This window comes from Cryptomeria japonica, chromosome 6, assembly GCF_030272615.1.
Source record: "Cryptomeria japonica chromosome 6, Sugi_1.0, whole genome shotgun sequence".
In the NCBI taxonomy this organism is placed as follows: domain Eukaryota; kingdom Viridiplantae; phylum Streptophyta; class Pinopsida; order Cupressales; family Cupressaceae; genus Cryptomeria; species Cryptomeria japonica.
Genome location: NC_081410.1, coordinates 405,059,466 through 405,076,207, shown reverse-complemented (window position 1 = coordinate 405,076,207; position 16,742 = coordinate 405,059,466). Strand labels below are relative to the sequence as shown.

The 16,742-nt window shown below is 35.5% G+C and overlaps 1 non-coding gene across 1 annotated transcript; it reads right to left on the bottom strand.

The window, feature by feature from the left end:
* Positions 1–659: 659 nt before the first annotated feature.
* On the bottom strand, positions 660–821 carry LOC131065873 (U1 spliceosomal RNA). Its single transcript, XR_009111497.2, has one exon. It is a non-coding gene; the product is annotated as a U1 spliceosomal RNA (small nuclear RNA).
* Between the last annotated feature and the right edge of the window lie 15,921 nt (positions 822–16,742).

Genomic DNA, 16,742 nt, shown 5'->3' with positions numbered 1-16,742 from the left:
GGCCATACCAAGCTATGTTCATTCAGTTACAGTTGTTTAGGAACATGACTAGTCTCTATCCATAGTAATAATTCTAATGGCAACCAAATGTCATACTCAGTGGGGAATGTATAACGGTTTAAAATAGTCATGACATACATAGATTTACACATGCCAAACAGGAGATTTCTGATTTTTTTCACTACACGTTCTCTCTAGACAGGACCATTGTTGGAAATGACACAAGTTTTCTATCCTGATATCTGCTTTAAACTAGTGTGGCAAGGGGCAGATCATTTAAATGTTAACTTCACTCCCTCTATGATACCATAGACTGTAATAAGGGGAAAGGATCAGACAGGTGATAGATTTACCCTGTTAACTTCACTCCCTCTATGATGCCATAGACTGTAGCAAAGGAGATTTGATATTAAATCTACTTTTTATGACCCTATTGATTGTACTAATGAGAAATGTCATTCACATCAGAGATTTCAGTTCAACCTCTGATTCCAATAATTAAGGATTCAAAATAAAGAAAGATTGTCTAAGTCCCATTATGCCTTACGATAGTATATTTTACACAGGTATCTATAAATGCAGCTTATTTACATTTCTGCTATGTAATTGAATGTTCTCAAAAAATTCAGACAGAAATTTCAATTTAGAACTAGAGTTGTGTGAGGGCCGCGCGAACGCGAGCCCCCTCTGTCACAAATTATGACGTTCATTCTCCACAATGGGAGATGATAGACAGAGCCCCCTTCTCTGTGTGCAATGAAGGTGCTCTCTCTAGGCCATCGGCCTTCCTGATCAGCGATTGACCCCGCCCAGGTAAGTATGCTTAAATCGGTCCCCTCTCCTCCTCCTTGTACTCCCTCTTCTCCCTTCTTTTCTTCCTTTCTAGCATGTGGGATCTTTAACAGCCTCTTGCAATTCACACATCTCATCAGCAGAATTCGAGACCACTGGTAAATGAATCTCAGGAAAATATGTTGACATGCCAGAAACCACATGTGTAAGATCGTAGTGAAAGGAGACCTTAATCAATCAATGTCTTGAATAGCAATTGATGCTGTTCGAGTGACGATTGCTGTCTGATTTACAATTGATTGCCTATCAAAATATGTGAAATTGTGTATGTTTTGAATATCTATTTGATTTCGTAAAGTTGATTCATGTAACCCTACATCAAGTTACACTATGACTTAAAGCCTTCTTTTCATTAGATCATATTTGAAAGTATCAAGTTGGATTGTTGACAATCAAATTTGAATCTCGATGCTTGAGTTTAAATCACAAATTGTTCTAGGTTACAAAACTCCTTAAACATTAGTTCATTTCAATAAAATTTTAAAATACTCATTGTTTGCTATGAATGGATCTTCTTTCTATTTTAAAAGTTAAAGTTGCAATAGACACAATTATTTAATATCACAAAGGTTATCAATCTTCCTTTAGAACTATTGACATCATTTTCATCTTAAGCAATAGATTTCTTGAAAAGAAGATGATGCCAACAAATTAAGTCATAGTCATTTTATTGGTATGAATAAAGATGAAAGACACAATATAACTAGTGGGGTTGTTGGTTCAGCTATTGCTTGCAAGAAATCTAAAATTGACCTTAGCTATAGTTATATGTCCACTACTAAGTAGCATATCTTCTAGAACACTAAAACATTCAAATAATCTTTAGAAATTATTTCCACTATTTTATTTTGCTTATTTCAAAACAAACAAGGTATAAAAGGTGAGAACACATGAAAATGTCATTCTTTAGTGATTAAACTTAGAAATGGAAAATGGAAAAGGAATGATCAATGAGTATTAGGGGAGAGGACCCAATAGTTGTGCACCCTAACTTCAGACTTCTCAAAATCTTACGTGGAAATTTCAAATCACTCCGAATTTTTTACAGCAGCTTACTTGGCAAGTTCCCAACTTATAACTAAGGTTTCAGGGTCGCATCATCAAATATGATGCCACATCAGAATGCTTTTTGCCAAGGTGTCCAAAACATCCCAAAAAAAAGTGAGACCAATAGGTGTGCAAAAGGGCCCCAATACTTGTGCAGTTGATGTGGCATCACATGATTGGTTACTTTTCACAACAAATGATACATTTCATTCAATTATTGGTACTTATCGTACAACTATTGGTGCAATGTTGTACAAAAGTTAGGCATTAAATCAGCAAGTATGGGGGTATTAAATCATCAACTTCTATCACAAGAATTGGAACGCACTCAACTAATGGGTCCTTTCCCCTAGTTATCTTATAACAAATCATAATTATTACTTCGTTTAAGGTGACTTAGGTAGTGTTTGGGAGGAGATAATGACAACAAAACCACCTATGGAGGAGGAATATTATTCCACTTTCTTTGAACTAAAGAAAAATCTTGAATAGGGGTAGAAGCTTGATTATTAAAAAAATCACCACCATCTATTGGTCACAAGTCCATTACAAACTTTGAATCTCTTAACACATATGTTCGAATTGAGAAGAAAAAGCCCACAAAAATAAAAAAAATTGTGAGCAAAGTGGGAAGAGAAGTTGTGAGCATTCATTCATCTTTAACAGAAGGTTGAAGGGTTTCAAACTTTTAATGGTATGTTTCACAAAAGGCTTAATTAATGTCAATGACAACTTCAAACCCATTTGTTTGCCATGTCACTTGCTATCAATGACTCATGGGTTAGATAATTTTACTGTTGATTAGCATACAAGTGGTGTATAACTTAAAATTATCTTAAAGTTTTCTTTGATAGTAATTAAGCTCATATTTAACTTACAAATTATCTTAAAGTTTTATTTGATAGTAATTAAGCTTTGTTGGTGTTGGAAATAAGCCACACCCGGACCGATGATGGACTGGTCCAAGAGGGGCCAGTAGCTCAGTGGTAGAGCACTCTAGCAGCGTATGGAAGGTCCTAGGTTCGAGTCCTAGCTGGTCCATGTCTCAACATGGTATCAGAGCTAGGTCCAAGCTAGGAGCCCCAAGCACACGAGAGGTGTGGCTTAAGGGGGGGTGTTGGTGTTGGAAATAAGCCACACCCGGACCGATGATGGACTGGTCCAAGAGGGGCCAGTAGCTCAGTGGTAGAGCACTCCAGCAGCGTATGGAAGGTCCTAGGTTCAAGTCCTAGCTGGTCCATGTCTCAACAAGCTCAAATTTAAGGCAGCTACAACCCTCAAGGAAGTCTCACTGACTTACAATAAGATCCGAACTACAATCTGGATTACATGAACTACAAATATAGCATATGTTAATGCCTAATGACGATTCTCGTTAAGCACATTTGTTTTCCCTGCAACAATCTCTGCTCAATACACCACACTGAAGGATAAATTATCTTAAGCACTGCATATACCACTCTCTGATAATGAAGACACTACACCAATACTCAATTTACATGACAACATCACCTATATATACAGATCATCAACCTTGGCAACAAGGTTGACTAAACCCTCATCTCATAATTACAAAATTACATCACATGATACAAAGATCGGCCACCAGACCCATATGATGATATACATGATATAACATGGACCTAAATCAAATGCTCAAACATGCAACACCATTGAAAATTACGCCAAGTTCAACCGCAACACGCTACACCACCAAGAATACCACATAACACGAAAATATCACCGGATCAACAAAATCTCCAAGAACGCGCACAATGATCAATGCGGACCACCAAAACAAATAGGACATGATTAGGAAACATCGACAAGCACATTAGAACCATCCACAATAGTTGCACCAACACCACTTATCAAATCTTCATCGATCAACATCTGAAACTCAAAAACACTCAAACAACAGTAACTCAGACTAGAAAGATAGCTTGCAGAGCATCAAATCAGAAACCATCTGAAATATAGATACACATGAACATCCCAAACAATCTCCCAAAATCATAACTCAAGATTTGATCACATTGGAATATACTTGAGGAAATACCAAACTCTGCAAAGTACTAATTAGAAAAACCAAACTGCAAACCGGATCATATGATATGATCAATTAAGCTTCTGGATCACTGAAACCGATACAGAAAGATATAATGGTACTAGAAATACTCTATACACTAAACCATGACCCCAATAAACCAATCTACAATCACCGAAGCAATGAACCACGAGAATATGTTGACATTAATGACAACAACATATCCTAGCAGCAACAATGTCCAACAATCTCCCCCTTTGGCATTGATGGCAACATATGGATGTGAAAAATAATCAATGCAAATAAAGAAAACATCTCCAACAAAATTCCCCTAAGATCAAGCAGATAAAATAGTTTTTCACATGATTCTCTCTCCCTTTGACATCAATGACAAAGGTTCTCAAAATAAAAAACCAAACTCCCCCATATAGATAAACAAATCAGCTCAACTCAACCACAAACAAACTACTCCATCAAAGGAGCAACATAAACTCATCAATCCGAACAAGAAGACAAGACTTTGAAGTCCACCATATTGATGCAACTCAATGCATCTAGTTCCCATCAGGAGGGGTGGATACCCCTAACTTGTCTCTCAGATAGACAAATGTATCTACAAGCAAGGGCTTTGTGAAAATATCAACGATTTGTTCCTTTGTAGACACATACTCTAGCTTCACTTCCTCTTCACTGAGTTTTTCTCTCAAGAAATGATACTTGATTGATACATGTTTAGTCTTTGAATGTTGCACTGGGTTCTTTGACATATTAATAGCACTGGAATTGTCACAATATATGACAGTAGGTTGTCATAGGCTCGTCATAGATAACTATGATATCCTTCAACTTTTGTTTTATCCAAACTACCTGAGTGCAATTAATAGTAGCAACAATGTACTCAACTTCAACAGTGGATAGGGAAACTGAATCTTGTTTCTTACTTTCCCATGAATCCAATTTCATACCCAAAAAGAATGCACCACCGGAGGTACTATTTTGGTCATCAACATCACTAGCCCTATCAGCATCAGTGTAAGCACATAACATGAAATCTTCATTCTTAGGGTACCACAAATCATAATCCACAGTTCCTTTCAGATATTTGAATATCCTCTTTACAACAGTGACATAACTCTCTTTCAGATCAACTTGATATCTAGCAGTCATGCACACAACATGCATAATGTCAGGTTTAGTCTGAGTCAGATATAGCAGTCCACCAACCATAGATTTGTACAAGGTCTGATTAGCTTTCAGAAATTTATCATTTTTAGATAATTTGTAGCCAGTCACCATAGGAGTTCCAACTGGTTTAGAATCTTCTAACCCAAACTTATTCAGTAATTCCTTCACATATTTAGCTTGAGATATAAAAATACCTTTTCTAGTCTGTGAAATCTACAAACCTAAGAAAAAATTCGTCTCTCATATCATAGACATTTCAAATTCTTTTTGCATATCACTGGCAAACTTCATACTCAAGTTATCATCTCCTCCAAAGATAATGTCATCAACAAAAACTTCAACAATCAAAATGTTATCATTCTCAATCTTGAAATATAGATTACTATCAACATTACCTTTATTAAATCCCAATTTCAGCAAGTAATTATCCAATCTAGCATACCAGGCTCTAGGGGCTTATTTCAATCCATAAAGAGTTTTCTTTAGTTTGCATACCATATCTCCATCATCTGATAATGAGAATCCATCGGGTTGCTCAATATAGACTTCTTCCTCAAGATCACTATTCAAAAAGGCTGACTTGACATCCATCTGGTATAACTTGAAATCCTTATAAGCAGCATATGCAAGAAGTAGTCTAACAGCTTCAAATCTAGCTACTGGAGAAAAAGTCTTCTCATAATCAATTCCTTCTTTCTGAGAATATCCTTTGCATACCAGTCTTGCTTTATTTCTGACAACTTCACCGGCTGCATTCAACTTGTTCTTGAATACCCATTTAGTACCAATCACATTCTTGTCTTTAGGTTTAGGCACAAGTTCCCATGTGTTGTTCTTTTCAATCTGATTCAATTATTCTTCCATAGCCTTCATCCAATTTTTATCTTTGCAAGCCTCAACAACATCTTTAGGTTCAATTTTTGAAATCAAACATACCTCTTCAGCAGCTAGTCTTCTTCTAGTCATCACACCTTTACTATTATCACCAATGATATGGTTTTCAGAATAACTCAATATCACATACCTCAGAGTCTTCTAATTATTTTGATTTACAGGTTCCCGCACCTCTTCACCGGTAGCAGAAACATCTGGAATAACTGTCTCTACCAAATCATTCTGCTTCAATTCTTCCTTTTGATTTAGTGTTAAAACAACATCCTGATCATCATCATATCCGCATGCATAGTTCTTATCAACTTTTACATTTGCACTTTCCACTATCTTTCTCAATCTCTTATTGTAGCACTAGTAGGCTTTGCTCTTTGTATAGAATCGCAAGAAAATTCCTTCATCACATCTCGCATCAAACTTTCTTAAATCCTCATCTCTCTTGATATAAAACTTGCTTCCAAAAATTTTGAAATATCTCATAGTAGGAACATGACCAAACCATAGCTCATAAGGAGTCTTACCGGTATCACCTTTTATATGAACTCAGTTGAATATGTAAACAATAGTGCTAACAACTTCTCTCCAGTAGATCTTCAGAACATTCCCTTCAGCCAGCATAGTCCTTACAACATTCAAGATAGTCATGTTCTTCCTTTCAACAACTCCATTATGCTATGGGGTTCTAGAAGCAGATAATTGTCTTCTAATCCCATGCTTCTCACATAATGAATCAAACTCATTGGAACAAAATTCTCCTCCTCTGTCAGATCTATGACATTTTAGCTTCAATCTTGTCGTAGTCTCAACTTTTGCTTTGAATATCTTGAATTTGTCCAATGCTTCTGATTTTTCCTTCAAAAAGACAACCCACATCATTCTAGAATAATCATCAATCAGTAACATGAAATATTTGTTACCCTGCACACTTCTAATGTTTGTAGGTCCACATAGGTCAGTATGCACATCTATCAATCCATTAGTTGTATATTGCTTACTCTTGAAAGAAATTCTTGTTTGCTTACCCATTTGACACTCCTTACATACTAGATTAGTAGGCTTAACAATTTTAGGCAAATCTCTAACAACTTGAATAGAACTGATCTTAATCATTGAGTCAAAATTAACATGACACATTCTCCTATGCCACAACCATCTTTCATCAATCTAATAAATCAAGCAACTTTTCTCATTGGCATTCAAATGAAAGATATTACCTTCAGTCTTAGTTCCTGATGCAATTTCTATATCGAAGGCATTTAGGATCTTGCATTTTTCATTCTTGAGTTGCAAATCATAACCTTTGTCAACCATCTGTCCGACACTTAAAAGATTATGCTTCAAACCTTCAACATACAAGACATCATCAGTGTTGTGCTTACCATCAAAGGAAATAGAACCTCTACCACGGATCACACATGCTTTGTCATCTCCAAATTTTAGTATTCCACCATCATATCTCTCCATATTCACAAATTTTATCCTATCACCGATCATATGATGTGAACAACTGTTGTCAATCACCCATTCATCTTTCTCTTTAACTTTATCAGCTAAAGCTTTCTCCTCAATAGTGCATCTTTTTGAGTCAACAGGTACCAGTCCATCTTCTTTGATAGCAATAAACACAATTTCATCTCCTTTTGATTCTTCATCTGTAACACCTTCATCAACATCATAATAATAGTTCTTTCGATGCTTATACTTCCAGTTAGACTTGTAGGGCTTGTCATACTTCTCATGCTTCTCATATCTATCATTTCTATCATACTTATCAAATTTATCATGCCTATCATACTTATCAAATTTATCATGCCTATCATACTTAGACATTCTCTCTAGGTACCTAGAAGAAAAATGTCCTATCTTATTGCAAGAAAAGCATTTTAGAGGCAGAGTAGCATCATACTTACCAGCTCCCTTAGGCAATCTTCGGGCAATCAATGTTTCAAGCTCATCCAATTCTCTTTCTTACTCCTCCATCTCTCTTCTCTCTCTTTCATATCTGGATATTCTTCATTCATCAGGATCATACTTCTACTTTCTGGATATAAATGCTCTAAATGATGTTTCTGACTTTCCACGTGATTCACCAAACTCGCTCAGTTCAAATGCAACAATATTTCCAACTAACATATCTCGTCACAGTAGTCACACTCTAGATCTCATCAATAGCAACTACTTTATGTTTGTAAGCAGGAGGCAATGATCTCAGTACCTTAGTAACAATTTAATTTTCTTCAAGGTTTCCACCGACACATCCGATACCTAGGATAAGTTCATTCACCTTAGCCATAAAGGATTTTATGTTCTCATCTTCTCTCATCTTCAGCATCTCATACTTCCCTTTCAAACTCTGCAACTTAGCAACTTTGACTTGTTTATCTCCTTCATACAAGGTCTCAAGCTTATCCGAGATCTCATGTGCAGTCTGAATTCCCATTACATTAGTCATCTTAGAATCAGTCAGGGCACTCAACAATGCTTCCTTAGCTCTAATGTTATGTTTGGCTTCATTGATCTCATCATCAATAACTCGTCCATTCTAAGGAATAGAATAGGCAATCTTTGTAATCTTCTACTAATCTTCTCCAAGGCATCTCAAGTGCACCTCCATCTGGTTCTTCCACATAGAATAGTTACTTCCATCAAATCTCAAAATTTCCTTCTTAAAAATAACACTTCCACTTCCAATTGCCATCCCAGATCACCTCAAGTGGTCAAGCTTCTTCCGGAGGATCTAGCTCTGATACCAATTGTTGGCAACAACAATGAAGGAAAACTGAGATAGGGTGGTCAGTTTTCACTGAATTATCAAATATAACCTTAAATGCACATCTGATAAACTACAACAAAAAAAAAGATGAGAAAATTTATAGCACGACACACAATACCAATATTTTGATGTGGAAAACCTGGTTAAGGGAAAAACCATAGTGGGAACCTACCCACAATAAGATGATACTTTGCACTAGTATGTGAAAATATTACAATGGGAATGCACATGCATTCAGGCACACTGCCTAGAGCTCAATGCTCAAAATATAATAACCTGAAAGGCTACAACCCTCAGGGAAGTCTCGTTGACTTACAATAAGATTCGAACTACAATCTGGATTACATGAACTACAAATATAACATTTGCTAATGCTTGATGACAGTTCCAGTTAAGCACATTTGTCTGTCCTGCAACAATCTCTGCTCAATGCACCACATCGAAGGATAACTTTTCTTAAGCACCACATATACCACTCTCTGATAATGTAGACACTACACCAATACTCAATTTGCATGACAACATCACCTATATATACAGATCATCAACCTTGGCAACAAGGTCGGCTAAACCCTCATCTCATAATTACAAAATTACATCACATGATACAAAGATCGACCACCAGACCAATATGATGATATACATAATATAGCATGGACCTAAATCAAATTCTCAAAACACGCAACACCACTAGAAATTACGCCAAGATCAACTGCAATACACTACACCACCAAGAATACCACATAACACGAAGAATATCACCGGATCAACAAAATCACCAAGAACACGCACAATGATCAATGCAAACCACCCAAAAAATAGGACATAATTAGGAAACATCAACAAGCACATTCGAACCATCCACAATAGTTGCACCAACACCACTTATCAAATCTTCATTGATCAACATCTGAAACTCAAAAACACTCAAACAACAACAACTCGGACTAGAAAGATAGCTTGCGGAGCACCAAATCATGAACCATCTGAAATGTAGATACACATGAATATCCCAAACAATCTCCCAAAATCATAACTCAAGATCTAATTACACTGGAATATACTGGAGGAAATACTGAATTTTGCAAAGTACTGATCAGAAAAACAAAACTGCAAACTGGATCATATGATATGATCAATTAAGCTTCTGGATCACTAAAACCAATACATAAAGATATAATGATACTAGAAATACTCCATACATCGAACCATGATCCCAATAAACCAATCTACAATCACCAGAGCAATGAACCATAGGAATATGTTGACATTAATGACAACAACATATCGTAGCAGCAACAATGTCCAACAGATCTCATCACCATTTTCAAGGTTGAACAAGTAGGTTCTGTAGTCACATAAATCTGTCCATTTTTATTAAATGAATATTTGCTATTTATTTGATTAAAACCCACTAGCCAACAGTTAATTAAATTAACACTTAATTAATTCATCCTCAAACATTCTCCTATTAATTAAATAAATTATTCAATTTATTTTAATTCATTCATTAAACCAAATTCACAATCAATAAATGAATAAATCTTATTTATTCAATTTAATCCCCTTTCCTCTTTTAAATAAATTAAATAAAATATTTATTTAAATCATTAAATCCCCCCCCCCCCACTTGCATTCTCCTAAAAATGCAACTTGCACCTATTTGTTGAAATAAATGAATTTTATTTTAATAAAAATCTTATTTTCCCTCATCCACCAAACCCACTTGCAATCATAATCCCCTTCTAGATTCTTCTAACCCCTTCCTAATTAGCCTAATCCATCCCCTAATTATTGTCACATTCCTAAGTAACTTGGAGTCACTTCTCAAAGACTCCAAAGTCTTTGAAAAGCATTTAATGCTTTATGTGTCCAACAAGCTAACCTCTAAAGTCTTCCAAACCACTAATGGCTCTTACATGATCATTAATGACTCTCACATAACCATTTATGGTTAAATCCACTTGCACCCATGGTTAGGGACTTTGACCCCTAAACTCAACCCTCATGTAACCCATGTTTCCCCTCAAACATTTATTGCTTTGACCATGGTTATCCTCACTAACTCTTGCACAAGAGTTTATCCATTGGATAAAAACATTATTCCTTGAATAATGAATTTATCCATTCAACTCAACCTTAACCTTACCTCCCAAGTTAACCCTCAGGTCATGTCAAACATTTAATGCTTCTTCCCTCTCCCCTCAACCCCTCTCATGTTGACACTTGTCATCCTGGGATTGGGTTGAAATTTCTCACATGGATCTTAAACCATTCAATCCTGACCCTTGTTGAGATTACTCAATCTCAACCCTCCATTGCTCCATTTTTCCTATAAATAGAGCCCATTTCTTCATAATCCAAATCCTGAAAACTTGTATGCATTTACATTATAGTCATTTTTAGAGAGCATTTAGCATAAATCAATCATATTCACTCTTTTGGTTTAAAATCAACACTAGCTAATTAGATAATCTCTCATTTTTAGCTTTTGTTCACACTTGCATAGCATTTAGATTAATCATTTTCAATCTTAAATCTCCATAAGGCATCCATATTGCAAAAAATTGTTGAGAGCTACACTAATTTGGAACTTGGAGATGAGAGGAACAAGGGAGGAGGAGCTACAAGCATGGTGGAAGGCATTTGGAGATGTCTTCTTGCATTTGTTTTCATAGTTAAATGTTTAATTATATTTTTAGTGTCTCTCTTGGTATGCCTGCTTAGATTAGTCTTTGGTTGATTAACACTAACATTTCTCTTTGTTTGTTGTGTTTTTTATGTGTTATACGACCGCAGGTTCTTGTCTAACAACCTCCCATTTTGCAAAGCATCATTTGGTGAACCTGACATGAATCGAAGAGCAACCTTCTTAAAACTACTAACTTTTTGACTGTTTTACTTGAGACACAAGTCGCGCTTTGACGCTTTTGTTCACGCTTTAGCGCTATTACAATTTGGTCTTTTAGTGCTATTGTTTCCCCAATAGTGCTATTGTCCCAAAATTAGCGCTTTTGTCTATAGTGTAGCGCTATTGACCCTTAAGTAGCGTGTTTGTTCTTGTTTTAGCGATGTTAACTTTCTATATAAATTTTTTATTTTAGCACTTTTGTCCTTACTGTCGCGCTTTTGTGTTAAGTAGCGCTTCTGTTCTCACACAGAGTAGTGCTATTGTAACAGAGCGTTGTAAAAAATGCCTTGTAACTGAAAAATCATTTTTTCTTAGGCTTGTAAAGGCCCACCATGTATGTGGATTTTACTGACTATTTGCTTCTTGTGCAGGTTTGAACTAACCCATTTTATTGCTTAAAATTTTAGAAATTCACTTTTCTTGATTTTCTTGCAAGCTAAAATTAACTTCAAAACACTTCATTTTGGTGCTTAAAAATCAAACCTCAAAGACTTCATTTTGGTGCTTTAAAAAATCACAACAAACTTTGTTTTTCATGCAAGATAGGCAATTTGAACACTTCTTTTTTTGTGCTTAAAAATCAACTTTGAACTCTTCATTTTTGGTGCTTAAAACTCAACAAGACAAATTTGATTTCCTTGCATCAACTCAAGCTAAAATTCACAATCCACATTTTGTTTTGGGCAAGTAAAAATAACAATAAATTTGTTTTGTTTTCAAAGAGATTTCCTTTCAAAGCAAAATGTGCTTTTCATTAAGTTGACCAGGATTTTATTTCCTAGTTACTCAACATATTGCCTTTGAAGGATAAAAAGAACATCATGAGTGTTGGAGCAACATCTCCAAATAGTTAGATCATATTGCGATGATAAGTTAAAAAGAACAAGTGTCTTTTGTGTCTGGCACACTTGTGCAAAAAGTTTGTCGAGTGGTCCTACTTCTAACACACACTATCCTCTCCCTTGGCTTTTGTGGTCCTAGGTGCAAGAGAAAAGTGTTAGCAAAACTAAAAGTTTATCTTTTTAAGAGAGGCCTACCAAGAGACGCATCACTCTTGGGAATGACCTCGCGTGGTAAATCCTTCGAGCCGCTATAGAAATCAGGTGTGAGGGAAAGTTGTAGCCTTGGGTATAGTTGTTCTTACAGTGTAACTTGCTAAAAGGACAAATGGGCCCCACCACAAGTTACAACACAAGTTACAAGGCTCTTAAGTGAGTCACTGCAGAATGAACTTATGTCCAAAGACATCAAAAATTACTAAACACCTTTATGTAGCAACCCACCCATTCTATTGATTGAGGATATTTGTGATAAATTCAGTGCAAGAGCATAGAAGGTTTTGATCCCAAGATACTCACCATACATATTTCCTTGAGTAGAAACATAGCTTTTTGAAAGGTTACTTGTAGCTTGATAAAAGTGGTGACTCCCCCATCATAGGTATTGTAATACCCTAAAAATAGTCATCTAAACTATGAGCCCCTAATCTCGACAACATCACCAAGGTCCTAACCAAAGGCAATTAAGTAAATCTTGAGCACACAATTAATTCTTTAATCATCAATGTCACATGGCAAAATTAATCAACCAATATTAATTAAATATTTATTTAATTAATTGATCATTCCAAGTAAATCATTTTAAAATAATTATCTTATTTATTTTAATTAAATATCCTAGCATATTTAATTAAATAAATCAATTTGCCATAAATCTTCAAAAAATGAAACAAATCAAGAAAGAGGAATTGGAAATTATGAGCACAAATCTTCAAAAAAGGAATTAATTGACCAAAACAGAATTAAAATTTGAGAAAAGAAATCAATTGAAGATAATCTTAAAGAAAACAAATTAAAAATTGATAAATAATCTCATAGAAAGCAATTAAAATAATTAAATATTAAAATTGAATGAAATAGATAATAAATCAGTTTTTTCCTGATTTTATCTTAATTTTAGTTCAATTTCCTTTAAATCAGTTTTTTTCTTGATTTAATCTTGATTTTAGTTCAATTTCCTTTAAAACTGAGAAAAGCATCCAATCACATCAATTCACCTGGATTGTGCTTCCTCTTGGAAAATCTTGACCGCTCATCATCATTTGATCTCAGCCTTTGGTTTCTTTCTGAATTTTTTATTAATTCAGGCTCTCATCTCTCATTCAAAAAGATCCTGGAGAATATATTGTTATTATATTGTTTTTGCTCTATGTTCATTGAGAATATTGCATATAAATTTAAATCATTTATCTCATTTATTGCTTAAATCTTGTTAGATTAATCTTGCATCCATCTAGCATTAATATCATGCTCATATAGATTAAAATCATTCGTCTTGGTGTAGTCTAGTCACTGGATTGCTTATACAAATCTGAGAGCAATCTTATACTCGCATCTTTTAGAAGGCAATGGGTCGGTTTGTTATGGTTTTTCATATTCATGCTTATATCTAACTAACCATGCATCCAATGACTTAATTGAAGTGTTGTGTATTCCAGATACAGATACATGTTCACTTTTCAAAAATGTGTGATGTGAAAAGTGGACTAAGGAAATTCTACTCGACTTGAAGAGAAGACCATTAAGCTCAAAGGCTTTCATCAAAAGAAGGAAATTCTTCTATCTTAATAGACAAATATTTATCTCACATAGAACCTTCTTACATCACATGCGTCTATATCTTCAAGAACAATCAAACGAGTTTGATCAAGAGTCATTAAACCGCAGAGCTTTTACTCAATATAGAGCTTTGAGCTATCATCAAAACAAGGGAGGCAAAATCAATCTTTCCTTCTTTCCAGACATTTGCATCACATATAACTCAACTAAGGAAGAACCACCAACCCCTGAAAGAGAAGAGGAAGAGTTTGTTCCTTTTGTAACACAAAGTTTCTATTGAAGCTCACATTCATCCATTATCACATTCACATCTCATCAAATCCATTCCAACTCTCAAAACATCAAGAGGTTTTTGTCCTAAGTTCTATTTTCGATATTTCTTGAATCAACACAACACATCACTTTTTAGAGTGTCTCTACATCTAGGATAAACTCATCCTAAGAGGCATTTCTACACAGGTTAAAACTAGTCTATGAGTGAATCCTCTCATTACTAGGTAGTTGGGTTTGTAACACATCTTAGATCTCTCTAAACCTTATCATATCAAACATTGTCAACAAAAAACAACAAGCAATTCAAGGAAGGACTTTGGTAACATCTACCTTTAGTGCTAGAGATTTGTATGCAAAACACTTCACCAAACATCAATCTTTCATTCCATCACCAACTCATTATCATTTTCACAAAGCTTCAACAAAGACTTATAAACAAAATGGCTCAAACCAGATCAAGGTCTAGACAACTAGAAATTGAAGAGGAAGAGGAGGAAAATCTCAATGAATTCCAAGAAGCCCTTGGAGGAAACGCAAATGATGAAAATCCAAGTACTCCTACTCATGTAGCAATAGAAAGGGTGCAATACAACCTCTCTTCAATCGACTTTTTGATGAAATACTCAGGAGCAACGCTGATGCTCACTTTTTAAGACTTGCCCAAGAGGGAGCCAAACTACCCTCTAATTTTCATATTGCACAACTAAGGCAAGCATTGAAATGCCAAAGTCGTAATGAGGATGAAAGAGGTCAATATCCCATTAGATACAACCTTTATCAAGGAAAACCCCCACCTCCTCCTCCTCCAAATGACATAGACATGTTGCGGCAACAAATCAAAAATTTAGCCCAACTCCATAGTGGTGTGAAAACAAACCAGTTTTCACTTAATGATATTTGTCCCTATCCCTTTAATAGGAATCTACATATGCCACCTTTTCCACGAGGGTTTGAAACACCTAAGTTCGAAAAGTACCGAGGAAAGGAGACCCTCACGATCATGTTAGAAAATTTCATTCAGCTTGCCTAGAAGTGGCATATGAGGACACATACCTAATGTGACTTTTTCCTCAAAGTTTGGTAGGGACAACCACGCAATGGTTTTCCCGACTAATAGGCGGCATTAGGACATTTGAAGAACTAGTCCAGAAATTCATTGCACATTACTCACATAACATTGAACGCGATATCACCATGGCCGATCTATGTAACACTAGGCAAAAACCAGGGGATCTATTTTCAACTTTCTTGCAATGATGACGACAAATATCTAGCAGACGTTCCCTTCAGATACCTGAAAGAGAACTAATGGAAATCTTTATTTCCAACTTGAACGAAGAAATGGAATTTCATTTAGACATGAAAGGTACAAAGTCTTTCAATGACATGATCACACAGGGTTTAAAATGTGAAAGGGCCCTCATCAAAAAGGGGCTTATCAAAATATACAATGAACCCAAAGATGTGCCTCACCCACGATTCAACAATTATAAATCTAACTTCTACAACAAAAACAAGAACATTGTCAATAATGGGGTTGTAGATGCAAGAACTATTAAAAGTGCACAACCTATGGTCCGCTTTCCAGGGCAAAACCCCCCTCCTAAGACCAACACAGTTCCTCCCCCACCAAATCAAGGACACAATATACCACAAGAAGAACCAAGACAATGCCAACAAAACTATAAACAAAAATGAATGTACACTCCCTTAAGGGAACCCATTGAAATGGTGTTACGTCAGTTGTCTCTTCAAATCTGGTGACCCTATTAAAAAAGTCCAACTACGAACCTTAGGTTAAACCTTCATGGTGGAGAGATAATGAACATTGTGAATTCCATCAAGGGAAAGAACATAAAACAAGCAATTGTCACAGATTGAAAGATCTTAGTCAGGATCTCATTGACTGAGGCGAGATTGAAATTGAAGGTCACAACCCAAAAACAACAAACAATGATTATCTTATGTTTAAAAATCCACTTCCATCACAAGATCAAAGGGGTCCTTCCACTTCAGGGCAAAATATAGATACCACTTATTATACACGAGTTGCTTATAATTACACTGTCAACCACCTATATGATGCCAATGAATAAATTGCAACCATTACCATCAAAAATCCAAACTCTACCCGCAATGTTGTTA